This window comes from Myiozetetes cayanensis, unplaced genomic scaffold, assembly GCF_022539395.1.
Source record: "Myiozetetes cayanensis isolate MyiCay16 unplaced genomic scaffold, myiCay2020 scf12, whole genome shotgun sequence".
Classification (NCBI taxonomy): domain Eukaryota; kingdom Metazoa; phylum Chordata; class Aves; order Passeriformes; family Tyrannidae; genus Myiozetetes; species Myiozetetes cayanensis.
Genome location: NW_026086826.1, coordinates 10,763,620 through 10,791,438, shown reverse-complemented (window position 1 = coordinate 10,791,438; position 27,819 = coordinate 10,763,620). Strand labels below are relative to the sequence as shown.

Sequence of the window (27,819 nt, the reverse complement as noted above, 5' to 3'; positions counted from 1 at the left end):
ATATTTATCCTTTCTTTTAGCTTTTTCATTATTGTTCACTTTAATCATTTAATGAGGAGTGCTCAGGTTCCTGATGATTAAAAATTATGACTTGCAGAGACACTGGCAATATCTGTGCTGGAGTAACGTTGATCCTCTAACTTTAAGACTTTAAATTCAAACCACATGTTTTTGCCACTAACTCCAAAAAGAACCCCTGGAGTTGTGTGACTGTCACTAGAATATAAACCAAAGCTATTCTGCAAACAAAAGCTGCAGTATTTAAATTGCGATTACGGTCAGAAAAGCGACTATTTTAATCATTGCTCTGGTTTACTCGGGAGATCTGCTCCCTCTGCACATTCCAAATATCTCTGCAGATTTTTATAGACTGAAAGGAGATTTTACTGCTTTCCACCCCTCTTAGCCCTACGGAGGCCAGCCAAGGCAGGCAAGTGAGCCAGATTTGTTCCAGACTCGCACACCAGCGGGAGTGTGAGCTGAATTCCCGCGGCAGGACCTGTCGAGCGGATGATGTGCCTGCCAGGACGAGCAGCCCTGTTTTTGTGCTCCCTGAGCTCTCGAAGGGTGCAGGGCACTTAGAGGGGGAAGAATAAAATAAAAAAAAACAAAACCACAGTGTTTTTTTCCTATAAACTAGTTTGGTTTGAAAAGAAAAACAAAAAACAAACAACAAAAAAAAACCAAACAAAAAACCAAAACAAGCAAAAAAAACCCCACCAAAACCTGAAGGGCTTCTTGGGCTGCAAGGGCTTTTATGAGCGCAGCTACCTGGATGCCACCCCGCTCCAGGGGTAGGGTCTCTGAGCAAGGGAAAGAATGAATTTAAAAATATATTACATACAGAACCAGGAAATTGAAAATAAGACACAAATGTCTCAAAGGGATTTTCTTTTCTTGCTGGCTTTGAGGAGCTAATTCAGTTCCTTTAACAGATTCCTTACATGGACACTTTATTACAGCCTTCTAGGTGCCGAGCTTCATCCTCTTTGGGCTCCTATAAACCCAATTAATGCTTCCCCCTGGTCCTCAAGCTCCTTTTTTTGTGCGTTTGCTACATCAGGAATCAAACCCCATTTTAGAGCTGGCTGCTTTAACTCACTATCTGTATTTATGAAATGCAATTTTCTGTGAAAATCTCCTGTTACAGTATTGGGAATGCTGCTCTGATATACGTGTGTTCAAAATAAATGTTGTTAGGAGAACATCTAATTCATTTTAGATGGTTTTATTAGGCGTCTCTTAACAAATCCCAGAGTATGTAAATGAAATATAACTATACGTACATATTCATCAGTCTGTTCTTGGAATTAAATATGAGTGCTGTGACATTTGGTTTTAAGGAATGACTAATTAACATGTGTGCAGGATGTTCTCATCTTCCTGCTTTGGAGTCCCGGAGTCAGGGAAAAGCAGACAAAACGTATTTCCACTCTTTCTATCATAGTTTGCAAAGCAGAAAGCTGCTCACGACAGCCAAGAACTTCTCAGGCGTTTCTGTACCTGTTGGGTGCTGACACGGGGCCCCTTCCTGAGCGTTTAGTGTTGTTAAATGTCATCTCGTCTGTGCCGGGGCCAGGATCGCAGTGAAAAAAACCAGCTTTGCGTCTGACCTGGCTTTTAATAATCACACCAACAACTCACAGAGCACAATAAAGAGCAGGACAACTTCTGGAGTACAGCCAATGTGCTGTTGATTTACTTCCACAACGGGATACTGGAAAAACAGGCTGAGCCCTAAGATGCTCCCCATCCCTACCATCCCAGAGATGCTCTCTAGGAAAACCTGGACTGGACCCTGTGGCGATGTTTGACGATGGGAATGCTGGGCTTAACTGCACTGCTGGTAAAAGAAACAGAGAAAACCCCACTTTATTTTTCAGTGGGGGTGGCTCGGTTTGCTTTTGTGTGAGAGTAACGTGTGTGCAGGACACACACTTTTTGGAGCAGAAAAAAATAATCAGAAAAAAAACTCACTGTAATTTCTTTCTGAGGATGCTGGGGGAAGGCGGGCACACCACACCGCCCTGTCTGAGCGCCTTGGAGAAGTTGACCAGAACAAATCTCAGCAGGAACACACAAACCTCTATTATACCTTTCAAAAAGCTCCCCATTGAATGCAGCCAGGCAGATGGGAAGGGCCCTTTTATTTCCTTTTTCTTTCTCCGCCTGAGTTCATTCTCTCCCTTTGGGGAAGCCAGGTTCAAAGACATGCCAAATGCATCAAAACCTTCCCAATAAAGTCCCTTTCACCTCCCGGCAGAGCGGGGCCGGGACTGGAGCGTGCTGGGAGCGCTGGGTCCGACAGTGACTTTCAGGACTGTGTGTGGTAAATCGTGTGCACAGTTCCCAAAACAATGCCCTGAATTGGACGTCTAATTCCCTGGAAATTAAATCCCTCAGCTGGTCAGGGAAAACAGGAGCCAAAGAGATTAAAGAGTGCACCAGGGAGAATCTTTGAGGGTTGATGGTGGGGTTTCTTGTGGGTTTGTTGGGGTATACTTTTATAGCAAAGGGGTAACAAAGTAGTGGTTTAGTGTTGCTTCCACTATTTTAATTTGAACTATCCCCCTCTTTCCTCCCAATAATCCCCACAAAAAACTACTTCTTTATACTCATTACCCAACAGGTGAGTTCAGTCCCAGCAAGCACAACCCCATCTTGGGATGCAGAATTGATTTCTGAGTCCTTGGGATGAGTGGGGGGGGGATGCTGCAGATACAGACCCTTCCCCCTGGCCCCTGGCATCTCACATCCTGCTCAGCTCCCCGCTAGTGCCTGCAGCTCCAAGCAGCTCCCAGGCCCTGCACTGCTCACCACAGCCCTGGCTCGGATTATGAATCCCAGCGCAAACTCAGCTGGAAATGGAGTCGTTTGGGAGTCAGAGAGGCCAGAAACAGGGCTGAGACATTCTGATTTTTTGTTGCTGGTTTATTAAATATGAGCAGGTCCCACCATAGATCCTCTGGTACAGCGCAGCGACTGGCTGGATGCTACATAAAGCACAGTCCTTGCTCCTCAGGAAGCGATCTTTTCCCGCAGGGCTGTCTTTTAAGTGCTGCAAGTCAAAACTTAGTGGGCCTCACAGTGGTAATTTTTTGCTTAAAAAAAAAAAAAAAAGAGAAGTAGTTTCCTATGTATTTTTACTGACAAAAGCCTGAAGCTTCCTTTATATGCTTTATTTTCTTCCTCCTCTGAAACGATCGTTAGACAAAAGCAGTTTTGCTGCTGGTTAATCAAGAGAGTGATGTGGCCCTGCATTTTAATCCTAAACCAATTAGCAGGATTTGACATCATGCCATTAGACTGCTTGAAACAAAAATCAAGGACAGCGTAATGCAGCTAGAAAAGAACAATAACCATCAGCGCTGCCCTGTCAAAGGGGAAGGAAGAAATTTGGCTGCGTCTGTAATTTCCAAGCAATCCCCCTTCCCTCAAACCTGAGCTTTCAAATGAGGAAGCTAAATAATAATGAGAGGGGGAAATGTTGAATCTCTAATCACATTACCCTAAAACTGCACCAGTTTTAAAAGCAGGAATCACTGTTCTTGCTCCTGAGCCGATGCAAATTGGTTGCATTTTTAAACCCTGAGCTGTGTTTTGTGATTTCTGCAGCGGGCATTCCGTGCTTTGCAGGTTGCGCGGCGTCTCGGATGCAGATGTACAGCGAGGGACCCCACGGGGTGTGAACACGCCAGCATCCCTAAGAAACAACTTCCTGGACATGGAAATGTTTGCTGTGTCCCAACCAACCCTAAGATAATTAATGAACAAAGCACCTTTTAGCAACTGCACTTTTTGCTGGCAGAAACACACCTTACAGCTGATCCCGCCGCGGCTGGGACTGGAGCCGGACTGGCAGGCGTTAGCCAGGCCACGGCTGCTGCCTGCGGGCAGGAATGAGCCTGGCGAAGAGACATGGTGAGAACAAAAATGCAGGCAGGCCCGGGGGTGCAGTATTTGAGGGATGAATGCCTAAAGCACATCGGGGACTCCGCGCCTTGCTGCGCTCTCGGGGCTGGCAGCGGAGAGCGGAGCAGGAGAGGAACCCAGCGTCTCGTAAAGCAGCATATGGATAGAGCGCAAATGGATGGGGTTTTATGTCCTGTGCAATATTTTCATTGATATTTATTTTGATTTAATTTGGCTAATGTGCACGAGAAATGAAAGCGTGCCATACTCCTCAACATCTGATGAGGAGCTGAATCCTTTTTGGAATTAGTATTCCCACATAGTATTCCCACATAGGTCTGCCCAGCAACTGTGCTGGAAAAGCATGAATCACTCCATGTAAATCACGGGATGACCCTTGGAGCAGCAGATTGTTTTTTTAATGTTGAATTGTTTCTGTTAGTATTACAGTTTTTAATCTTTCAGCCTTTCGTCTATAACTTTAATTTTCCTTTTAATGAACGTGGAGTTTCATTTCACACACTCTCAAACCACTTCAAAGAGAGGGATTTTAAAAAAAATATTAATGAAATATTATGAGATTTGTTATAAGGGTGAAAGATGGCAATGGTCCTTATCCCTGCTTTGAGAGAGGAGAGGCTGAAGTGGAGCCCGCAGCGACGGTCACAAATTGTAGCAAGAGGTTGGAGAGCAGGGTGCAAATCTCTGCCAAAGACTTCCAGGGTGAAGTTGGGCAAGTGACATAAATCTTCCTCTCTCGTAGCTGCCATCTGCAATACGGGACAAAAAGAGCCCGTTTCCTCCACAGGGATCTGTATATAAATGCCTTAAAATTGGCGAGGGGCGACAGCGATGGCAGGGCCATGCGCCGGCTGGAGAGGAACAAAAAATAATTCCCCAAAGAGGTCAGAGGCAAATAAATCCTCCGCCTTCCCGCCAAAGCAGCGATCCCAAAGCTTTGTGGCTCTCAATTTTGAGGGAATAAATTTGTGAGAGGAGAGCGGGCTGGGTAAGGTGAGCAGGGGGAGGGGGATACCCAAATCATTACACCCAACCCCCTTCACCCCAACAGGGCACCCCCAGGGCTGCCTCCTGCTGCACCACTGGGATTTTAATGTCCCACTTCCCTTGACTGTTAATAAAGGAACAAAAAGCACATTTGCCTCCTCAAGGGTGTTGTGAGACAAAGTTGGTAAGTGCTGAAAAGAAACCCAAAGCTGAGGAGAAAGCTGGCTTTGTTTCCTACGGACACAGACCACCACAGACCTTGCTCAGATTTTGCTGTAACAACTCTTGAATGAAAACGTGTTCTTCCAGAAAACCCATCAAACACATCCTGGCTCGAAACGGCTGCCAGGGTAGTGAAAGGAACTGCAGATTATAGATCCTTGGGGCTCTTGTGGCAGCAAAATGTTTGTCCCATGGATTTGAGCCGGATCCAATGAATCCAAAAAGTGCTCAGAGCGACTGTTTAACACACCCTGTAGGAAAAAAAGGAAAAAAAAAAAAAAAGCTAAAACCAAAAAAAAAAGCAAAACAAGAAACAACAGCAAGAAAAACACTTTATATTAAAATAATAATAATACTGAGACATTGCACAGGAAAAGGAAAATTCAGAAGGTCAAAGACTAAACCTTCACCTGAATCTTAAACTGAACTGGAAAGTAAAGAAAATTAAATTCAATTGGTCAGACCTTGTAAACTGGGGTTGAGGCTTAAAAAATTAAGTCTCCAAGGACAGCAGCAGGACCAGACTGAATTTTCAGAGTTGGAGGGGGCACATTAAGGTACCATAAAAGAGGTAAGGTACATATGAAAGATTACTTATCCTGAATTTCTTCTACCCTGTATCTCTTGAGCTCTCCAAAAGTAAAAGCTGTATTTGCATTTTTCAAACATGTGTCAATATCATAATGCATATTTTGTGTGTTCACAACCTCTGGAAGAAAATAACATTTTTCCAATGGGAATAATTTTTTTTTAAAGTTGTTCTAAGCTAAACCAAGGCAAGGACAAAATTATCACAAAAGGAAGTTGAGTAAGGAGTGTATCCATAGTCTGATATAACTGAAGCATAATTTACTGAAAGTAGCTAAAGAAACAGCTACTAAAAATAGTTAAAGAAATGGCATCTTTAACAGAATGGTGTTTTTCTATTGTATTCCAGGCAAGTAAATATATCAGTCAACATCTGAGATGGTAAAGGGATGCAGACAAAACACTGCAGCTGCTTGGTTGTTTTCAGGTGCATATTATATTTATAAAGAAGTTTTACCCTTATTAAAAAAAATACTTGTCTCTTTGAGATTTTTGCTTTCCCTTGTTTCATTTTTAGCTTCAGAAAGCATTTTGTTTTTGTTATTTTATCATTTTTTATTTTCACCTGCAAAGCCAGTCTCCTTAGACTTGCATTAATTTGATGTGCATCTATCTTAATTGAAGTTGATCCATTTCAGTCTTGGCAGAATATTGATAATAATAATAAATGGAAATGAAACACCATTCAGCAAACTCCAGCTTACCAGCAAAACCACGGAGAAAGCAGAAAAACTGGGTCCATCTCCTGGAATCAGTTCCTGGGCTACAGCTCAGTCTTTGTATGTATATTATTTCATTTTATTTTTTTATAGCCAAGTACTCGTCATCATAATTGTATTTGTAATTTCAAAGGTGCATTATTATACTAATTGATGATAAGCACTTAGCAGTCAAAAGAAATACTAATTGAAGAAGAAGTTCTCCTTTCCTAGCAGGGACAGTGTTCCCTAATCCCCAATATAGAAATTGGTTAAACTAAGAGAATATTTCTTTTATAGTTTCAGCTCTTCAGAAAACCTGCCATGTCCTAAGCCAAAGCAACAACCCATCAGGAATGGAGAGATGTACTTTGGTCCCCCATGCCAGCTTTTTACTTATGTCTGTCATTTAATTTCCCCCATAATATATGGAAAGTCTTATCCAACGTTTTCATCTTCATTCATTAATGAAATCATGGTAATATCCCACTTTGCACTTGGCTGTCTCCTAGACACTTTGGAGGTGTCTGTCACCATGGTATGTATATATAGAAAGAGCCCTCCATCCAAAAATGACAAGTCAGTGAAGTTTCCCAATATAAAAAAGGTCAAAGTACTACAGGACCCCATTATGATCACTTAAAATGGCACGAGGCATTGAAATTATGAGTGTGGGAAAGGTGTAAAAGACAGCTGGCTGCCTTGATATGGCAGTGGCTGTCGCTGGGCTCTGCAGTCAGTCGCTCTTCTCACTTAGATTTGCTTTTTTTCCTCAAATAAGAGGTCACTTTGTGCCATGCCAGAAGGTGCTCTGCTCATCCACTGTTCTGCAGTCCTTCACAGCTTTAATCTGGATAGGTAAACTGCATCCCTAAATAGTTTGAAAGGCAATAAAACAAGAACACACAGAAATTACTGCAGCTTCTATGTTCTAGAAAAGGGGGGAACATGTCCTGAAGAGCTCTCCTTATTAATATGAGATGGCAAATATTTTTTGCTGTTTATTAAATCATATGAAAGGTTAATTATGGTTAGCGACTGTGGGTAGAAAACAATTCTTGGAAGATGCTTTTGTAACAACAGGTTGGCAGTATGCAGAAGCCATCTGCTTCCTGCAAATGTTAAGGTACAATCTCAAACTTGTGAGGTTAAAAATTACAGATTGCAGAGTAGTTTGGTAGAAGGAAAACCCATGTTGTGTTGATGTAAAGTTGCTCAGTCTCCTTGACACACAGCCTGGAAGGAATGCCAAGTTCCCTAAAGGACGGTGTTTGGCTGGAGAGGACCCTCGCTTGGGGTATTCTGCGCTCACACTGGCTGTCTACAAAACTAATTAAGTCATTTTTGTGCTGTGATTCATTTCTTTTAATACAGGAATTGGTTTCAAATCCTGACCCATGAAGAGGAATGAATTGTGGATATAATATTCTGCTTTCAAGTGAGGAATTCAGCTCCTTCCATGAAGGACAATAAAACATTGCCATCATTATCAGGGCAACACGCTCCTGAAACTTGTTGCTTCAATCCACAATATAGAGTTTGCCACAACTGCAGCCTCTTTGTGGTAAGGACTATCTGTTTGAAAAAGAGCTGTCATCCTCATTTTATATAGTGAGCTGGGCAAAAATATAGGAAGTGATTTGTCTGTGAGCACACAGGGAGGCTGGGGCTAATGGAATCAAACCCTGATTTTTCAGATCACAGTGAAGTGCCTTAACCACAAAACTATTCTTCCTCTCTGTGGGTCAGCTACTGTGCCTTCAGCATTTGGGCTGGGTTTTCAAACATGTTTATCTTCTTCCAAGAATCAAGTTTAATTCTGATGAGTTTTCCACTTCCATGGAAAATAACACTCAGTTTCTCCTTACCCTCTACAGATAATGTTGCCCGAATTCACCTGCTCCCACCAAGGAAACACAGGTTAAACCACCTGTAAGAGCAGGAATGGGGAACTGCCACTGCCAAGTCAGTCCCCTTCACTTTTCACCCAAACAGGGAGAAACTATTTTGAGTTTTTTCAGACAGACTGAAACCTTCAACCCCTTTACCTTCTCTCCTAATTTACCTGCAGCTCCTCCCCAAGCTCATGCCCAGGATCCAGCTGCCTGCTGGCTGCCATGTAAAAGGGCTTACCTGGGAAAAATTTCATCTCTGAAAGGGTGGTCAGGCAGTGGAACAGGCTGCTCAGAGAAGTGGTAGAATGACCATCCCTGGAAGTGTTCAAAAGGCATGTGGATTTGGTACTAGGGAACATGGTTTGGTGGTGAACAGAGCAGTGCTGGGTTAATGGTTGGACTCAGTGATCTTAGAGGGCTTTTCCAACCCAAATGATTCTGGGATTTCCAAGCACTGCCAGCAGCAAGACACCAAGTTGTTTACTGAACAGTAAAACAATCCAGGGCCTTGTTTCCAGTGCTTCTGCCCTAAACGTTTTTGTCAAGGCTATGCATATCTGCAGGGGTCTCTTCTCCAACTGTGCCTTGTTTTTTAACAGATACTTTTCAGTTAGCTGACTATTTTTCTAAAACACCCTGTAAAGGGGTTTTATCTCCTCCCTTTGCACTGGAGCTGATGATCCACTCCATTACCAACACCTCCTGCCAAGAGCAGGCCTGCCATTGAAATCCCTGTGGATGTAGGAAAGAGGAGCTTATCTCTTGGGCTAATCTGCAGAACTCCCATTCATTTATCACAGCCTTGCTCCTGATCACCAGGAGCAGCAGCAGCAGGACCGACCCTAATCTACATCGTCCCCTCCTGCTGCCAGCAGTGCTGCTGTTTCATTGTGTGTGAAGTCCTGGGCACAGGGATTCTGGTGGGCTGCAGTTGATGGGAACTTCTGTTTCTGGGCTGGAACCATTGACAGGGAAAAAGGAGACAGCTCTATTCATCTCCCTGCCATTTTGTCAACAGACCTGGACATTTCCTTCTCTTCTTCCTACTCCAATCTCTTCAATGAAACTGAAGATCATTATGGGTAATACCAGTAACCCTTTTATCAGGCTTCCTGGAGTGCCCTGCAGGACTTGGCTGCATGTGAGGGACTGAAACATAAAGAAATTAGGGATGAGATGTTTCAATCTCTCCAAAGGGACTTGGAATGCCCGGCATCCATTAAAATGAATAACAATCACTGTCCTGCCCTAAATGGCCAAAGCCCAAATTGCTCCACGAGATGGAAACCATCTTGGTTAATGCATGGACACTTAAGCCCTCAGCATCTGACTTCACTTATATTTTATTTCCAGCAAACTTAGTTGATGATGTCCAATGAAACACTTGTGCACCCACCCGCTCCCCACAGCTCATCGGGCTGCTGCTTGCCAGCTCTGCTATGAGGGGAAGGTGATGAAGGTACCTAATTTGTTTGCAGGTTGGTGAATGATGTAAAAGGTTCCTCGTCCATCATAATAAAGGCTTTCAAAAAGCCCGAGACAAATGTTCCTTCCCTTTGTTTCGCCTGTGCTATGCAGGGACATTTGAAACGGAGGGAAAGTTCAGCGCAGCCACATACTGAGGGATGCACACAAATCACAGCTGCTGCTAATTGGATCCAGGAATCTAATTGGTCCCTCATGGTTGGCCATATTACATATTGGGTCATTGCAGCGCTGACTGGGGCTCCGTGGGGGCTTGGCCCAGTGGACATGACAGCCCAGTGGCAGGGCCATGCTGGTCCTGTGCCCAGGCCATGGCAGGGGCTGCCCCTGGAGCCAGGGGTGCAGAGCTGCCCCAAGCATCTTGGGCTGCTTTTGCTTCTCCTGGCCTGCTGAGGGGGCTGAGCCACTCCCATGAGCCACACAGGTCACTCACTAATGAGAGTCCTTGACCAGCAGAAGGGGGAGATGAAGGCATAAAATAACATGTAATAATGTAAAATAATATGTAATAATGTAAAATAACATAAAATAATATCAAATAACTCCAGGTGCTTGCTCTGATTCTAATGCCTCATCCAGAAAGCATCCCTACACCAAAGCATTGAGAAGCACCACTTAAATTGCCAGAAAGAGGATGTTTTCCACACCCCCTTCCTATCCAAAGTGCAAAGCAAACAACCTGCCTGTGCTCAGGACTATTGGTCTCTTTTAACCCTTTTCAGGACCACTATCATACCATCCACCTCCAGGCATGACCCCAACCATGAACTCTGGACTTGGATCCTCCTAGGTTACATGGAGCAAAGAGCTCTGGGAAAGTGTGGAGGAAATACCCAAAGTTTGGTTTCAGTTCCATTTTAGTTCTGGAGAAGGCTCCGAGCCTTCTTTTATTATGCAAATCTCCTCAGCCAATCCTAATTTTAATAGAGTTGATTAATCATTGTGCTGTGGACAAGGACAGTTATTCCCTGACTTATGCTATGTCATTTATTGAAGTTTTATCCTTAAATGAATTACTGCAGGGATCATTAAATTTTGACTTAAATTGGACATAGTAAGCTCATTTAAAAAAATAAAAAGCTTAGCAAGTTATATATAAACTAGAGGGAAAATGAATCTCCTCAAGCTGTCTCCCATCTCCTTCCCAAGCAGGAACCTAAAGGGCAGATTTGCAAAGGGAAGTTTTAATTTGCAGGGCAAAATTTCATGAGGGCACTTTGAAGCTACATTTGTGCAAATCCTAATTGAATTATGGGCTCAAAATGTGGAGCTTTATTCTCATTCAGCTCAATGGGTCCCCAGATTTGGGGCTGGCAGTAGAAATACTGCTACCCTGGAGAAAGAAGGTGAAAATTGCCATCCTCTCCTTGTGTAGGGAGGAGGTGGGTGATGCTCCCATGTCCTGTACTGTGACAGCTGGGGGTACAGAGACCCAGAGAAGAGGCAGACAATTTTTTGAGGGGATTATGTTAAAAAATTGTATTAAAAAAAATCACTGCTTGATGGCTTTAGGATCTGAGTACTCATTCACTGAGGGCTTTTAGAGGGAAGATGGAGATGTTGAACATAGATCTTGGTTTTTGCCTCACAAGCTTTGGAAAATAGTGCAATATTTGTTGATTTTGTTCCTTGTGTATAAAACTGCCAAAGTCACTTCTTTGTGCTGAGAGTAATCACAGGAACGACCACGGGGACTTGTGAGGGTGGTCATAGACTGGCAGAGGTTGCCCAGAGAAGCTGTGGCTGCCCCATCCCTGGAAGTGTCCAAGGCCAGGTTGGACGGGGCTTGGAGCAATCTGGTCTGGTGGAAGGTGTCCCTGCCCATGGCAGGGGGTGGAATTAGATGATCTTTAGGGTCCCTTTCAACACAAACCATTTTATGATTCTATGAATATTCATTCATTAAATAAAAAGGACTTCACCTTTGTCTATGGAGACAGGTTTACAATAAGGTGGAAAGACTATAAGCAAAAATAAGGTGATAAAGCAGGGTTTTTAATTAGGAGTATTTAGATCCATCTTGACTTCCTGGTTGTACATTTAAGTCACACTTATTCACCCCACCTTACACATCCCAGTCAAACCACCCTGGGAGAAGGGGAGATCTCAGAGGTTAAAGGGGTTGCAGCTACATGTGCTGCATCAGCCAGCTCCCCATTTTCCATGCCTCTCTGTGTTTTAATTAAAAATCTTAATTAATTTTTCCCTTTGTGGGAAAATTGCCTTCAGTGTGAGGATCGGTGATGGACACATCTCTTGGGAAATGGAGCATTTTGCTAGAGAAAGGAAAGATACCTTTTCTTTAATGGCTCTAAAGGGCTTCAGTTTACTACCTCTTTGTGCTGACTTGCTTGGTCACGGCAGGATCAAGCTGCTGTTCTAACAGGAGATTTCAAGGCAGCTACTAATATTTAAAAAAAAAAAAAAAAGGGAAAACTGTGCTTTGCTTTATATATTTGGTAACATATAAATGCAGAACCAGTGTATGCATACCCAAAAGAAAGATGGAAAATAACGTGAAATTTCCACACCTCCCTGCTTTTTGTGTTCTGGCTGCAGGCTCAGGATCCAAGGGGTTCAGTCCTTTCTCCCTAACCAAAAACTGCTTTTTCTCTCGATGGAAATTTCTATTCCATCGCCATCTTGTGGTTTCCTGCAAAAACTGCTGGTGCTGCAGAATTCCTGCCTCGCGCTGCTACCTCTTAATTGCATGATGGCACTTCTTAAAAGGCAATATCCACTGGACATGAGATACATGGGTAACAGCAATTAATGTTGTGTAGTCGGGCCTGTAACAGTGGAGGTGGGAGGGGAAGATGGTGGAGTTCAATTCCAACATGAGAACTCAAAGGGCTCAGCACTGCCTTTCCCACCAGGAAGCAGAGCCACACTGCTCACTCTCCTGTATTACACAGAAATCATCCATGGATTTTGGCTTTGCAAGGTGGCTATGGGATGGACCCTAATGCATGAGAAGGACCAGGAGGAAGCTCTCCTCCAAATGATGAAAGGCTGTCAATTAGAGTAGAATGGATGGCATAATTATCATAGAAAGTTTGGGTTGGAAGGGACCCTTGAAGGCCTTTTAGTTCAACCCCTCTCAGAGCCTGACCCAACCTGACCTTGAATATTCCCAGGGATGGGGTATTTCATGCCTATGCAATTCTTTTTTTTTCTTTTTTCCCCATTGGTTTTCACATTTTACTTTGATTAATTTGAGCTGCACTGAAACACTGAAGGGCAAAACCCAGATTTGTTTTTTATTATATTGTTATCATGGCACTGGAACTGGTTTGGGAATGTCACTTCAACCTACCCTTCTGCTTGTTTTTGCACAAAGGTGTAGGCTTTGTAAAGTCTACAACAATGTTCAGTCCTATGGACGTGCCTTGCACCGACAGTTTACCAAAGTCCAGCAAAAACTGTGCTCTCCAATTCATTTCCACGTGTCCCACCAGTGTTCATCCCCAGGTTAAAAAGCCTTCATGCCCTAAATCAGCAGGGCTGTGCAAGAGCCCCCCCCTTGTGCCAAGGGGGAAGCAAAGGCTGCAGTTGCAAGGAAGAATCATTGTGGGCTTGGGGTTGTAATTGCAAAGAGGGAAGAGGATGGAGGATGAGCTGCAGAAATTATCATCAGGCTCAAAAAACTCAACTCCAAGCACACCAGCAGCAGCTCTCCAGCCTGCTTTGTTGCTCTTGTAAAAATCCCCTTGCCTTGATTTCATCTTGCTGGAAATGGAGTCTTTGCAGGAGGCTGCGTGTGTGCCCCTGCTTTTCCTCAGCAAGGCAAGGAGAGCGGGAATGTTGAAACTCAGCCGGTGGTTGGGAAATTGCCCCCCCTCTAATACAAGCCAGACCCATGGAAACCCTCCAGGTCTCAAAATCCCTCATCGGCCCAAGCAGGACTTTGATGACGAAAAGCAGAATAAAAGTGAACAGGAAGAAAGCGAGTTCAAATAAGCCTAAACAAGGAACAGCAGATTTTGAGAAAGCAAAGTGAGCAGCTGTGGGCAAACCCAGCTGCTTTGCTGCCCCAGAAAAAGCCCAGAAACCATGGAAAATGCCATGTGGTGGTGAATGGCAAGGAGGTCCCCAGGTTTCTCCATAGGCATGTGCTTATGGCATGAGCACTACAGGCAGAGGAGGGCAATGAGTAAATCTGTGAGCAGTTCTGCCAGTGAAGTCAGTGTTTTTTAGTGAAAGAGGTTTGTTAAATATAGAGCTGGAAACATGACCATGACCCCACTGGTCCATCTGCTGACCGGACTCAGCACCACTGCTGGGGTAAATGAAACATTTGCTGATGGTTTTATTTGGAACTGTATTATTGCACTGAAGCTTTCCCACAAGCCAAAAGAGCGGTACAGTAGTGTGAGTCCCAGCTTCTCCACCCTCTGCCTCAGTCCTGGCCATGTAGCCAGTCCAGCTCTTGGAGCCACACATGGAGGACAAGTCTTTCCAGGCACTGACAGGCAATGGGTCCATATGACCTTCCTTTGCTCAGCCTTGCCATAAAACCTGCAGAGAAACTTCAGATGTTGGCTCCCACTTCTCAGCACCTCCCTGGGAGGCAGGTGCCCATGTCAAGGTGCTGGAGCTGCTCAGATGGGAATGAGGCAGCTCTTGCTCAGGAGCGTTCGAGCAGAATGGCCAGCACGTGTGTGCTCAGCCAGCTTTGCACTGTAAGAGGATCTCCTCTTTTTTTAGAGCAATCAGCTGGGACACAGGGGCCCTTGACTCTTTGGTTGTTTTGGCAGCACTGGGTATTCCTGACATAGCCCATCCAAGCTCCTGCTGCCAGCCCTTCCTCTCACAAATATGGGAACTTGCTGCCAAGCTGTGCCCCATCTACTCCACTCTTCATCTGCACCTCCTGGAAACCTCTCTTCTTCCTCACTCTTTGCCCTGGGCTATATATAAAGGGCTAATCCCAAAGCAAGTGGTGTTAAAGAAAGGGCTGCCATGGACTTCAGGACACTGCAAAGACCTTAGCTGCTCACTTCAGGGTGGATTTTCAATAGCTGATTAAATGACCAGAGGGGAACAGCACGGGCTGGGACACTTCAAAGCCTGCAAGTGAGCCTGCATGTGCTTTCTTCCCCCCAGGAAAATGGAAAATGTGAGGGGTTGGGACAGGCTGATGCTCACCAGTGTCCTTTGACAGGACTTATCTCCATTTACATTTTCATGGTGAGATGTGAAACGCTGGTTACATTTGAAATGAAAACTGCAGCAGTTTCAGTGCAGAATATCCAGATATGTGCTCTGGGTTGTCATGTGCAGAATCCAACTGGAGAAGATCAAAGAAAAAGGGTCTATTTTTGGGTTTGCATGTACTAATTACTCTGAACAAATGAGCAATGCATCTGAGAAGTAATCAGTAATCTTTTTTTCAGGTTTCCATCTGGCAAAACTCTTGTAGGTGCCGTAACTTCAGAATAATTTCAAGCCTGTCGTTCTCACTGAAGACTGAAGTTGGAGTCAACCAGTGAGTGAAAGAACACAGATTTGCTGTTGTGTCACTCATGTCCATTCAGAAAACTACTAAAGCAACATGCCTCAGGGCTGTGAACACCTACACCCAGTAACTCTGGATGTGGTGAGTTTTATAGTTGTTGCAGAATCCCCTTTGCAAACCTGTGAAGATACACCAAGGTGACAGTTCCCTGTGCCTCTAAATCGTGTTCTGCAGTGATAATAAAATGGCACAGTGGGAAGTGGGGAGGGTTGTGAGGATGAAGGATGTAGGAGTCAGAATTACAATCTGGACTTAACTATAGTTTGAGTCCTACGTGAAGGTTGGAGTCTTGCCATATTATATTCAAGGAGTGCATCGTTACTCAAGGACTCAAAATCGCCATTCCTCGATGACAGATGAACTAGCACAGACTTGCAGGCTGGTTACTTGGGAGGCCAGTGGTGATTCTGGGGTGAACTTCACAGATTTTTGTGAAACTGAGGTTTCACATAATTCATGACCAAGTTCCACCCACTGAATTTTGGTGTCACGGACCCATGGAAAAGAGTGGGAGCAGAACAGGAGACCTTGGAGCTGTTGCTTTTTAGATGCTGGTTTTTGCAGAGTATTCTGTGCATCATTCTGAATTTAGGCTTGTTTTTGTAGGAAAACAATTGGTTGGCAAAATGGCTGTAAGTATTCCTAGTAGAGTTGTGTTGGGGGAAAAAAATATTCCTTTTTTTCATGGAAAATTTTGACTTTATAACTCAAACCTTGAAAATTTTAGCTGAAAACTGTGTGAGCTTCCCCGGTGTGACTTGTTGTTTTCCAACAAAAATAAAATAGCGTAGATAGAAATGGAAAGTTTCTGTTTTCAATCAGAAGGAAATTTTCCTTTCCTACCAGTTCAAATAGCTGGTAGCCTCTAACATGTCCTCTCTGCCAGCCTTCAGCTTCCCTGTTGATCCTGGATCAGCGTTTTCGAGGAGGCAGAGGAAGTTTTGCAGAGCTAAGAAAGGTCTGTGCTTGGCCACAGCTCTTTCTGAGCATGGGCAATGTCACTGGAGTATTTGCAGCCACTTTGACATGAATTTCCTAGACACTGATGGAGATGAGACATCTGTGGCCATTGAAATTAAAGAAGTCTCTTAGCAGGGGGTGATCAACAATAATCTGATTTTCAATGAAGTGTTTTTTAAGTCAAGAATTATAGAAATGCAAACTGGTTAACCCTCTGTTGCTGAAAGATTTGAGCAGCTGGTGGGGTGAGGTGGTGGATGGACTCAGCTGGGGTGGTTCTGCTCACTGTGGTCACCTCTCAGAGCTGGGTCCCCCTTGCCTGAATGAGCCATTTGCGTGTTGGGTTTGAGGTTGGACAGTGCAGGGATTGCATCAGAAAAGCTCACCCTGACTTCAGAGCAGAGCTGATGAATTTGGTGGAGATGCTAAAGGGGCCCCATTCAGTGGCCTCCCACCTCCCACGACCACCCGTGCGTGGTGTCACCATGGGCAAGACACGCCCAGTGACCTTCGGAGAAAGAACTGCATTTGCAGGGATAAACTGTTCCCTGCATATCCCATCTCTGGCAAAAGCCTTGACTGTTAAATTAAACCCATTTTGCTAAGGGTTTTTAATGCTGCTTGCCCATATGCAGAATTATGTCTTTAAAGATTAAAAAATCCAATATAAACAAAATAAATCCAGGGAGCTGAATGCATGAATCATTATTTTAGTACATATTGTCCATTCTAATCTGCAGTCCAATTGTGAAGTCATTCAAAATGCTGCTTCTCAGTAATTAGCAGGAATCTAACTCAGAGCCAATTTCTGATTAAATGTGCTTAAAATCAATAAAACATCATGAGTGATTACAGTCACGTGTGATTAGCCCTGTCGAACAAAGCAGAATAAGTTATGGCCTCACTTTAACTTGTCAAAAAACAGAACTGGGGGTGGGAATGAGGAGGAACAGCTGATATTTCTATAAAGGGTTTTTCCAGTTCTCTGCCTTTCTCTTTCCTCCTTTAGAAAAGTGAAAGGATTGGTTTGTTGTCTGAAAATTGCAGGCTGAAGGGGAAAGTTTGGGGTGGCTTTGGCTTCTCTCACGGGTTTGTTTAAGGATATGATGGGAATGGCATTTTTAATCCTGTATCTTAGCTGCAAAGGGTTACCTGCTTCTCCTGGCCTCATCCTTTTTCCAGCTCAGTCCTGACTATTTGCAGAAGCAAATAGCTCTATGATTTTATTTATTTTTGTTTTCTAGAAGAGGCTCAAAGATCTCTTCTCCCTCCCTGTGAAAGGGAGCAACACAATGGCATATCCCATCAGTAATGAAAATAAAGAGCAACTGCTCAAAACCAGGTGTTGACTGAAAATCATCAGAGGTTAAAGCTGCATTTGAGGTGGTTTCTCTCCATCACACTGCCATGAATCAGGGGAACTCACAACACTCCCACCCCAGGGTCCCCTGGATACACACCACCATCTGTTTGGGGTCCAGTACAATGTAGATGGAAAGTGGCTTTCTGGGCGAGCAGCTTTTGGCAGCATCTTCCCCCATCACAGTAGCTCGAGGCTGAGGTGTGGAGATGTGCCAGCACCCGGCTGGGAGGGAGACGGCTGAGATCTCACGTGGGGGCTGCGTGGGGTGGGAGAGCTTCTCTGGAGCTCAGCGCTTGGCAAGGCTCACCAGCAAAGCTTCCCTTGACGTCAGGAGATGGAGAACAACACTCATTTATAGCTAGAACTTCTTTCCTTACAGCTGTGTGACCACATCCCCACCGGCTGGACCCTCAGAGAAAAATCCAGCTGGATTGCTCAGGGCTGCCTCCGGATCCGGCCCTGACAGTGGTGCTGCTGGGGCTGCTTTCTTCCCATCTCAGTGAGCAGAACAAAAGCCCCCCATCCACGACGTGCACATGGTGGTGGGTGCATAGGAGAGGCCTGGGAAGCGTTGTCCCCAGTGTATTTCTGCTGGCAGACCGTGTTCAATTGTATTGTTTCGAGGCCTATTTGAGAGGACATTGTTTATTTCCAGAGTACATCCGCATGCTCATTTCCTGCTCTTGGCAAAGTCCTGGACTTCCACCAGTAAAGCTCAGGAACTTTGGGGAAAATCTGATTATTATTACTTTTTGACATGTGTGTAACCCTGGAATGTTCCCTCCTGCAGAAAGAAACTATACACGATGTCGCTTGAGTCTGCTCATTCCCAGGAAACTCCTCATGTGCCTGTCCCATGGGACAAGAGCTTGTGACTCCATGTCACACCTGGGAGATCCAATGAGCTGTCAGGGCAGGCTGTATTTAACTCGGGCAAAAGACCTGCAGGCACAGGGAACCTTCTCCTAAGAGGAGTCCTGCTGTGGGCAACCCCACCATCCACAAGCACTGTGCTGAGCTTTGAGTTGGTGTTTCTTCCAAAGGAAATGGTCTTGCAAGCCTCTGGTTGGAATGAAAATGCAAATAAAGTTCATTAAATGGTGATCTTGAGTCAAAATTAGCAATACAGACTTAGCAAGCGTAGGTTGTACATCATAATGTGCTATTTGGTGGGTCAGCACTGCCAACATGGGACAATGCCCCTGGTTCACCCTATACAAATTTCCTCCCTTTTGTAGGTTTTCTTACTCCTTTTATTGAAAGCTGATGGTCTTTCATGGCAAAAATAGTGCAGAAACAGAGGAGTAGATCATCAGCAGATGTCCATGTCAGTAGCTGGGTTGCCCCCAAATTAAAGCAGCTGAGTCCCAGGGTCTGCTGTGCTCTGAGAGATAAATTACCCTGCACTGACCTCCTGGATCCAACGTCAACGTGGGACCATCTGTGCTCATCCCTGGTGCCATGGCATGTGTGGGGAGATGTGCTGCTCAAGGTGGTCGGAGTCAGGACCATCCAACACAGGGTGCGAAAAAAAACCAGGGCTGAATGTGGGAATTACATAAATCAGCTAATTATTCCTCTCCCCATGTCCCCTGTGCATAGTTTGGTGTCTGAGTTGGGGTTTTTTGCTTTTCTGCAAAGCAGCTGGAGATGGGATGTTGAACATGGTGTGTTATTGCTCCTTATGGTATTAAAGAAAAACATCTCAAGTGCTGGTTGGCATGTTTTGTTTGTATGTGAGGGTAAAATGAGTGCCAGATTTGGAGTAGGGAAGACGTTTTCCTACAGATCAGATTAGCAGGAGCTGCTGGGGGAGTGAAGCAGGGAAGTGAGGAGCTGGGGAGTGGGGGAGCACTGGAGAGAATCTTTCTCTTGGAGTTAATTTGGCATTTTCACTGAACAACTCCCCACTACAGAACACCAGAGCCCTTGGTGGTTCCTTTTCTCTCTTCCTTTGGTGTTACTATTTGTGGCTTTATTTATTTGTACTAAAAGCCTTAAGCTCGTTATGGCATTTTTGCAAAGTGTTTTTGTGGCTTGTGTTGAGTGAGTGTGTGCAGAGCAGTGTTCCCTGGACTTTTGGATTAATGTTTGTCATATGATTGCCTGTGATTTCATGACCTCTGTGGCTGAAGTGAGCCCTGTGGGTTTTTTTTATGTATGTGCAATTTAGCTTTTAATTAAGGCCTTGTTATCCAGGGAGTTGCAGCTCGGTTGGCTTGCATGGCCCAGGGTTCTCCTGGCTTGATACTGGAGTAAGGTAGCCCATATTTGGAAATATTCAGCTTGTTTCTCTCGTTTCAGTTTTCCAAGCTGTTTGAATTAATCTTCAGTCTCCTTTTCCAATGTTTACTGAAGAACAGCAGTTTTTTTTAACACTCCCTTGTATCACACAGTGTGATCAGCCCAGCTCAGACAATGCACATTCATGCTGGGGTCTGTTGCTCATTTAGCAGTCTACAAACTACTAATGAAGTGCAGATGCATTGGGGAAGATCCTCCCTCCACGGATGAATCCTGGATCGGGATGCACCGAGGAGCCGTGTCGTGCAGTTCACAGAAGCCAGTTGCAGGCATCACAGTGAGAGTAGTTTTACATCTATTTATATTCCTATTTACTCCTTTTTTTCTTTGCTAAATGGCTCTTCAAGGTCCCTGCATTTAGCTCTAAAATACATATTATCCATAGGCATAGGGTCTGCCTTATTGCAGGAAAGTGAGTGGTTTCTGTTGGTGCGGTTTTTGGGTGCTCAGGCTGTATCATGTGCAAGGGATCCATTTCCAGAGTTGACTTCCTTTTCATGCATTCTCTCTCTTAGTTGCCTCTAGGATACCCAAAGAATTTAGGAGCTTTGACAGACACCTGGCTGCAGATTAATTCCAGATGACCAGAGCAGATAGGTACCAGACCTTCATCCTGCTCCTTTCCCTCTTCCTCCTGCTGCTCCCCAGAACAGGAATTTCCTTGACAGCAAGTTCCCAAGATGCCACTGCACTCAGTTGTCTTACTACAGTAATATAAAGATTACTATTATCAGGTTTTCATACATCTGTTTTGGAGTCATTTAGCGTAAGGGCAACTCAAGCTGAATTTATGGCTGTGGTTTGGTATGTAATTCTGGATAATCACATTCCATCTCTATGAAGAAGTAATAGAGGTGCTTCAAACATCCAAATTTCAGTATCAAGCCAAATTATGACAGTCAGAAGGTTTTGAGATGTTTGTAGCCAATGCTTTTATTGATAAAATGCACATTCATAAAACCAGGATCTGAGCTCAGATTTGGTGCATTTTACAATTCTCTAGTGTGTTAGGTGGGCTCCAGCACTTCCATCCAGTTTTAATGGTTTAGTGTCTTGTTCTTAGAGTGTGCTTCTCACTGACACGTATTTTAAAGCTGTTGATTTATGCCTCTTGTTTTCCTAAGCTCAGTGGTGAGATGTTGACCTGGGTGCTACACTGATTTAATAATCTTTAGAAACAGTTCTGAGGTGTTTAATATTCTCACAGTGGCCAAACTCTGAGTTCAGTCAGTTGTAATCATCACACTGGAGCATGGTCAAGATACAAAGTTTGGCCTGGACCCTGTGGCCATCTGGTTGCAGGAAAACCAGCTGCCTCTTGAGCTAAAAACGTCCTTCGTCCATCATGATAAATCCCCTATTCTACCAAAACACCTTCATTCTGTAGCCTGACTGCCTGCACATAAATGGCCATACTCTTCAAATAGGGTCACTGATGGTATTTTAGGTTTCACGTGGCCTCTTGGAGAAAACTCACACCAGATACCCTGGCAATAAGCTGGGGTGGATTTGCCAGACCTTGCAGAAATACATGACCAGGTACATGAACCTTGATGGCATCACCTGGGAAGGCAGGTGCCTGTGAATCATTTGAGCCAAGGGGTGTAGAAAGGCACCTGTGAAGGGACAGGATTCTCCCAAAAGAAAGGCATGTTGAGAGCACTTTTAAAATTTATTTTTCTGGTACAGCATAGAAGCCATGTCTCCTGACATTGACTTCTCCATCGGTGGTTAACTGAGCAAAAGAGATGCTTGTATTGCAGGAATTACCCTGCGCTAAATTAAGATGCCTCAAGTGGCTCAGATAAATCATGATTTACTCACTCATTTGTCTCCATCGATGCTAAAGGGAATCTAGACCACTAGCTGCAATGCAGACATCAACCCTGGAGACATCTAACATCCGTGGAGATGTGAATCTCAGCTGGGTTGCCTCTGCCTCTAAGCTTGAATATGAGAAAAGGGAAGCCAGGCTGAAATCAAAGGCAGATAGAGACATAAAACAGATGCAAAATGTCAAGAAAGATAAAAGCCAAGATGGCCCATGGTCCTGGGAAGCCAAGGGCACCTATCTGAAAATGAAGTAGTAAAACAAGAAAGAAGCAGAGAAAAAGGCAGGGTTGGACCAGTGCACGAAGATAAAAATTTCCTTTCAACACTGAAAGTAACAGTTTCTAAAATCCACCTTCTCTGTCCCTCCCAAAATGTAAATGCTTGTAGTCACCCCAATGAAAATCTGGAGCAGTTTTGTGGTAGTAAGTAGCAGATTCTTGGCTACTGGAGCCTCAGTGTGGCAGATGGGCTTTTTGGAAAATGCCACTTGCGCAGCCCAGCTGGTAACCACAGCTGAGATCTCCCTGTTGGAGATCTTAGAAGTCAGCGGCTGCATCAGCTTTGATTTCTCTGCAAACAGCGGCTGGGCTGCTGGAAATTGCACCCAGGTGTGAGGTGGAGAGGTCAGACTTGGCCAGCGGTTCCCTGGGTGATAACTGACCCACTTCAGGCAATTCAGGCGATTAATTCCCCATGTTTACCACGAGAATCATCTGCATTAACTGTGATATTGCTGCAACCTTTGGCAAATAATTTTTGCCTTTTTAGGGGATCTATTAAAAATCTTTCCTCCCCTGGGTTTGGACGATATTTAGACCCATTTTGGCTGAGTTTTGGGCACCTCTTCCTGGCACTGCCCAAGGCCCCTTGCTTTGGAAAGGCTGATCTGCCTTTAACAGCCTGTTGTTAAAGCAAGCCAGAAGCAGGCATTTCCCACCCCCCAACAGGAGAGGCTGGCATTTAGAAAGAGTCCCCTTTTGAATCACACAGGAAACTTAGAATATTAAACAATTTTATTGAATAAAAGGATAGTGGATTGTTTAGTCTCACATGTGGCAAAATGAAAAGCAGTCAACAATTTCCCTCAAAAGTAAACAGTGCAGCACAGGGGAGCTCTGCTGGGGCTGTTGTTGAAATCTTCATGCTCCCAAAAAATTTGGAAGGCATGTTACTTCCAGATGGAGGGGAAGAAAGTGTGTGGCATGTTTGACCAGTTGCACTTGCTTCTGACTCAGAAACATCAGCTGGGTTTTGACTTTGTCTCTGCTGAAAGTTCAGTACTGTCTGTATTTCAATTTTTTTTTCTTTCACCAGCTCTCCCTGCACCCAACAATAAATGAACGGACCTCCAAAGTGTTTTCAGTGTCACCTGCAAACTGGCTTTTGCATCTTAACTTTCTTTGAGATCTAGAAAGCATAGCTTTCCTTGTACCATCTGATCTGACTGCTATTTAACCCTCCTTTTCCAATAGTTTCTGTGTCCTCAAACTTTGTTTCTAAAACTTACTTTTTGTGCCCATGCCATATGCACACCCACCTGGATGTGTTATGTGCTATGTTATGTTTTATGCTGTGCTAAGTGCTATGCACACACACCTAACCATGATGTGTTATGAGTAGAGATAGCTGTGGATTTTCCATCCTGTCATTTTCCGACAGAAAAAGTGCATTCAAAACACCATGTTCTGCTGTTGCAAAATAGAAATCCCTTTCCCCCTGGATGTACAGCGCCCAAATAAAGCCAGCATTGTGAAGATTGAAATTAAATATATTATTCGAGGATATATTGATTGTAATTAGAGTATTTATAATGTTTCAGCTAATTGTTTTCTTTTTCATCATTTCAGCCAAGTGTTGAACTGCTTTTGCCAGTGGTGAAACCAGAGAACGTGAGAGCCCTGGTTCAGTCCTGGACCTTCTCATGGAAGATGACCTCATCCCTCACATGGTGTGCAGTCACAGCACTGTTACAACTGATGGGAAGTAGCATTTGGCCAAGGCCACAGACCTATGGAAAAGGAAAAAAGTCCCAATTTTGAGACTGGGATTTAATGTTTTACATCACTGCTGCCAGAGAAAAGGCAGGAGCTGGGCTGCTCCTGAAGGTTTGGGTTCGTGAGATACTTCCCATTGCCTGTGGGAGCACTGGAGGAGGTCTTTGGTTTGCCAAAATAGACTTTTTGAGTGTTTTTATGGAGAGGGGAGGTTGTAGTGTCCTTCCTATTGCCATTTCTGCTTTAGGAGAGACCAAAGAAAGGCTCTGCAGTGACTTTGGTGCAAATGGAGCAGGGTCAGTGGAAGGGATGGAGTCAAGCTGTTGTGAAAAAGTTGATTGGTGTGTTGATGGTCTCTATATTGATCTCTACAAACAAGTAAGGGAAGTACTTGTTCTTTTAAAATATAAATATAGAAATCACTGTTATCCAATCAGCAACTGGAGGTGAATAGCACTGGTGGTTCTGCTTCGCTTTCAGAGCCCTAAAACACTTTTCAAGACAGGGTGATCCTGCTGCTACCTGTAGGAGCTCACAGTCATCCTCTGATCAGTTCTCTCCTCGTCTCCCTAAAAATGATTAGTGGTTTGTCCTTTCTGTTGTACTCCTCAATCACTTCCTTTGCAGCAGCCCAGAAGAACAGGTGAGTCCTGCTCACAAGTCTCCACGTGCAAAATGCTGTGGCCAGGATGGAGAAAAAGAGAAGCAACTCCAGCTTCAGTCAGACTGATGAGAGGGACACCAGAAGACAACAATGCAGAAAGCTTCTGTGAACAGTCCATTTGTGCAACACTCAGGTAACACAAATACAACCAGCAGACAGGCTGAATTCGGGGGGTTGCTTACATGACGTAGGTACTGGGAATTAGATCTATCCAATGAAGGGAAATAGTTTAAACCTTTTTTTACTGAAGTTGTATTTTCCAAGACAAGTCACCCTATGGACTTCACTGGAGAGGTTTTTTAAAGCTTAAGTGAGAGATCTGTGGGTAAAGCATAGTCCTGAAAGTCAAGAAACATGTTCTCCTCCCAGCTCCATGGTGATTTTGCTGCATAACCACAAACAAGTAAAGTCATGTACCTTGTTTGTGAATTCAATCGGCCTTTAACCCTTCTAATCTTTCATCTGGCTTCAAAGTCCTCTGGACCAGCCAGTGAACAGCAAACCTGCCAGAGTTCAAGAAGCACTTGGACAATGCCCTAAGGCACACAGTGTGATTTTCTGGGGTTACCTTGTGCAGGGCCAGGAGTTGGACTCAATTACTGTAGACCCTTCCAACTCAAGATATTCTATGATTCTATGATTCTAACCTGTGCCAGCCAAGGTGTGAGGGTTAAAGCTCATGCCTTCCACAATGAACACAGACTGAATGGCAATACACTATCAGAGATTATTAAATTCCTTTCTCACCCTCCATTTTATGGGTTTTAGATGCTGTTCACTAACCAAACCAAGAGTTATTTAGATTATTTAATTCTCACGGAGGAGATTAGTTGATTGGTCTGGGGGTGTGTAACAACCAGATAATATAGAAATGCCAAAAATAATGTTTCACCATTTTTTCTGCATGTCAAAACTTCCTACCCAAAATTCTCTGTCTGCTTTCCTACCAGAAGCCCTCACCAGGGTTTCTTGCTGGAGTTTTCCTGCCAAAAGATCCTGCTCTTGTTTATGTTTATCATACCTCTTCGAACATCACGCATGCCAAGAAACCATGTACAACCTCCTCTGAACACTACAAAAGTTGAGGAAGTATTTTGGAAAATGAGGGAGAGGAAAGGGACAGAGAGAACTGATTACAGTCACGGCGCACCTCTCACCCCTGCTCTCCCTCCCCTGCTCTGCCTGCCACCCGAGGCTGAAACTCTGCTGGCCTGGAGAGCTGAGACCCGCCGTGCCCACTCGTGAGTTACACCCCGTCCTTCTGCCCGTCCTGCGGGCCCAAAGATGCTGCTGGACCGGGACCCTGCACGGCCTGGGACACTCAATGTGAGCAGCAAGGCCACACATCCAGGCTGCATTCCAGGAAACCAAGCTGCTAAGACCCCCCCGCTGCAGCTAAGAGATAACATTGCAAAGCATCAGAGACAGAGAAAAAAACAACTGCTTCTTCCCTGATCCCCCCCTCGCCCCCTCCCATCTCGGCTGAAAAGGTAGCTCAGTGGTTCCTTTCCTATGCTTCTAAAAGTAATCTTAGTTTTTTCCAACCTTTTCTTATTTTTTCCTCTTTCTCTTTGCATCTCTTAGCAATTAATAAAATGAAAATATCGGTTTTGATATCAACAGATAACTTGTGTGAGTTTAAATTTTGTGCAGGGGCATATTTGAATGTGAAGTTCTTCCTGCAACATTTAAGCAGATTGTAACAGGGTGGAAGGTGTTTGTTCTGTTGTGGTGGTTGTTTATTTTTTTCCTGATAAATAATTCCCATTTTGCATTGAGGAATTCTGGAAAAGGAAAATTATCTACTCCATAACTACAACCCTAGCTATGATGCAGATAAGTCCTCTGAAAATTGCTTCAGCCTTCAGAAATGTCTATTATGGGGAAAACATAACATTACAGCTGCTTTGCAGTATTTAAAGGGCAAAAGCACCTAAGCTATTGCTCCCCTGACTTCTGTTTCCAGTGAGTGAAAAATATCTTACAGACGGAATATTGCTGATCTCCAAACACAGTGCAGAATTGTTGTTTGGTTCCTATTCTCTAACAGGGATGCACCAAAAATAGAAACAGCTGCATCTTTCAATTGGGCAAAATTTGAATAATGTTGCTGTGCTGGAAATAAAATGGAAAAGCCACATGGAGTGAGGGGTTTGGTAGGTGCAAATGAGACCAAATTTCAGTATTCTGTAGCTTATATAATTCTAGATTTTCATAACCCAAAACTCAAGAGCATTTGAAGCTGGGGTTCTAATTTCTTCTTATAAAAAAGCAACATCAACAAAGATTTACCTTACACTGCTCAAGGAACGTTCTCACCTGCAGATGCTGTTAACAGACAGATGTAACAGACCAGTGATTGCCAGATGATATCAATGAGATGTTAGACCAAGAAAGTAAGACAGCTGCTCTTCTTCCTTAATCCTGTTCATTTGAACGGTTTTACAGGTTTTAATAAATTTACTGAAATTAGTAGCATTTTTTCAAGTGTTACAGTATTAAAGTGCCAGGCATTCAAGAACACCTGCATGCTGTAATTCTGGGGGGTTATAAATCTCCCTTATATAGAAATATAATTAAAGTAGCCCCCAAAACCAGGACCCTGTTTTCTATTGTCCTTGCCTGTAAGACTGAACCTGCAGGTGTTACTTCACATGGGTCTTGGACCCGCTACAGGTCCCATGCACGCAGCAAAGCTGTTATTTAGTAAACAAATTCTTCTGAACAAGTCAAGCTGAAAGCAATTTCTGCACACGAAATGTATAAACTGAGTGGGTTTGGTCTTGCAGTACCTAAGTCCAGGTCCTGGTGTGGGAACTGATTGCTGTGATCACCCAACACAGGGCTCTTTGCTGTGCTCCATGGGAGACAACAGACCGGGAAACAGGGCTTCAGTGCTGTTACAGTGCTGTGCCAGAGTGAGTTTGTTCCTCCAGGTCTGTCTAGGCTTTGGAGGGTCCTTCTCACTTGGTTTGCTGTCAATGCATGGGCTCACACCTGCGTTGCTCCCATCCTCCAGTTCCTCCCGGTTCCTGCAGGTCCCTGGGGCCTCCCAAAGACTGTCCCTCTGCACCATTTACATCTTTCACATACTTGGGCTCATTTGTCATGTCCCTCAGTTTACTCATTGCACGGTGTTGCATATTTACTAATTCTAACATTTCCTCGTTAGTCATTCCCTCCAGGCCCATTAATCACTATAAATTCCCAAACGAGAGGCTGCAGTACATCGTTCCTTCCAACAGACAGCTGACACGTAGTAATTAGGCAGCTGAACATAAAAATAATGAGGCTGAGGCTCCCACAGATCTCCTTCCCCCTCTCGGCACCTCAGGGGCAGGCTCTCTGCAGCCACCACTGCACAAGCTGCTCCCC

At 44.2% G+C, this 27,819-nt stretch overlaps 2 long non-coding RNA genes across 5 annotated transcripts in view; both read left to right on the top strand.

Annotated features, from left to right (window-relative positions):
• Positions 1 to 18,128, top strand: part of LOC126635376 (uncharacterized) — a 41,795-nt gene extending 23,667 nt beyond the window's left edge. For 2 of the 4 annotated variants that reach the window (XR_007627681.1, XR_007627683.1), the window contains exon 5: positions 3,637 to 6,181. This is a non-coding gene — a long non-coding RNA (uncharacterized LOC126635376). Of the gene's footprint in view, positions 1 to 3,636; positions 6,203 to 7,802; positions 7,993 to 15,204; positions 15,408 to 18,028 lie in introns of those variants that run through there. The other 2 variants (XR_007627682.1, XR_007627684.1) reach the window with 2 other exon arrangements.
• A 5,472-nt stretch (positions 18,129 to 23,600) lies between these two features.
• On the top strand, positions 23,601 to 25,977 carry LOC126635380 (uncharacterized). Its single transcript, XR_007627690.1, has 3 exons — positions 23,601 to 23,734; positions 24,411 to 24,577; positions 25,395 to 25,977. It is a non-coding gene; the product is annotated as an uncharacterized LOC126635380 (long non-coding RNA).
• The last annotated feature ends 1,842 nt before the right edge of the window (positions 25,978 to 27,819 follow it).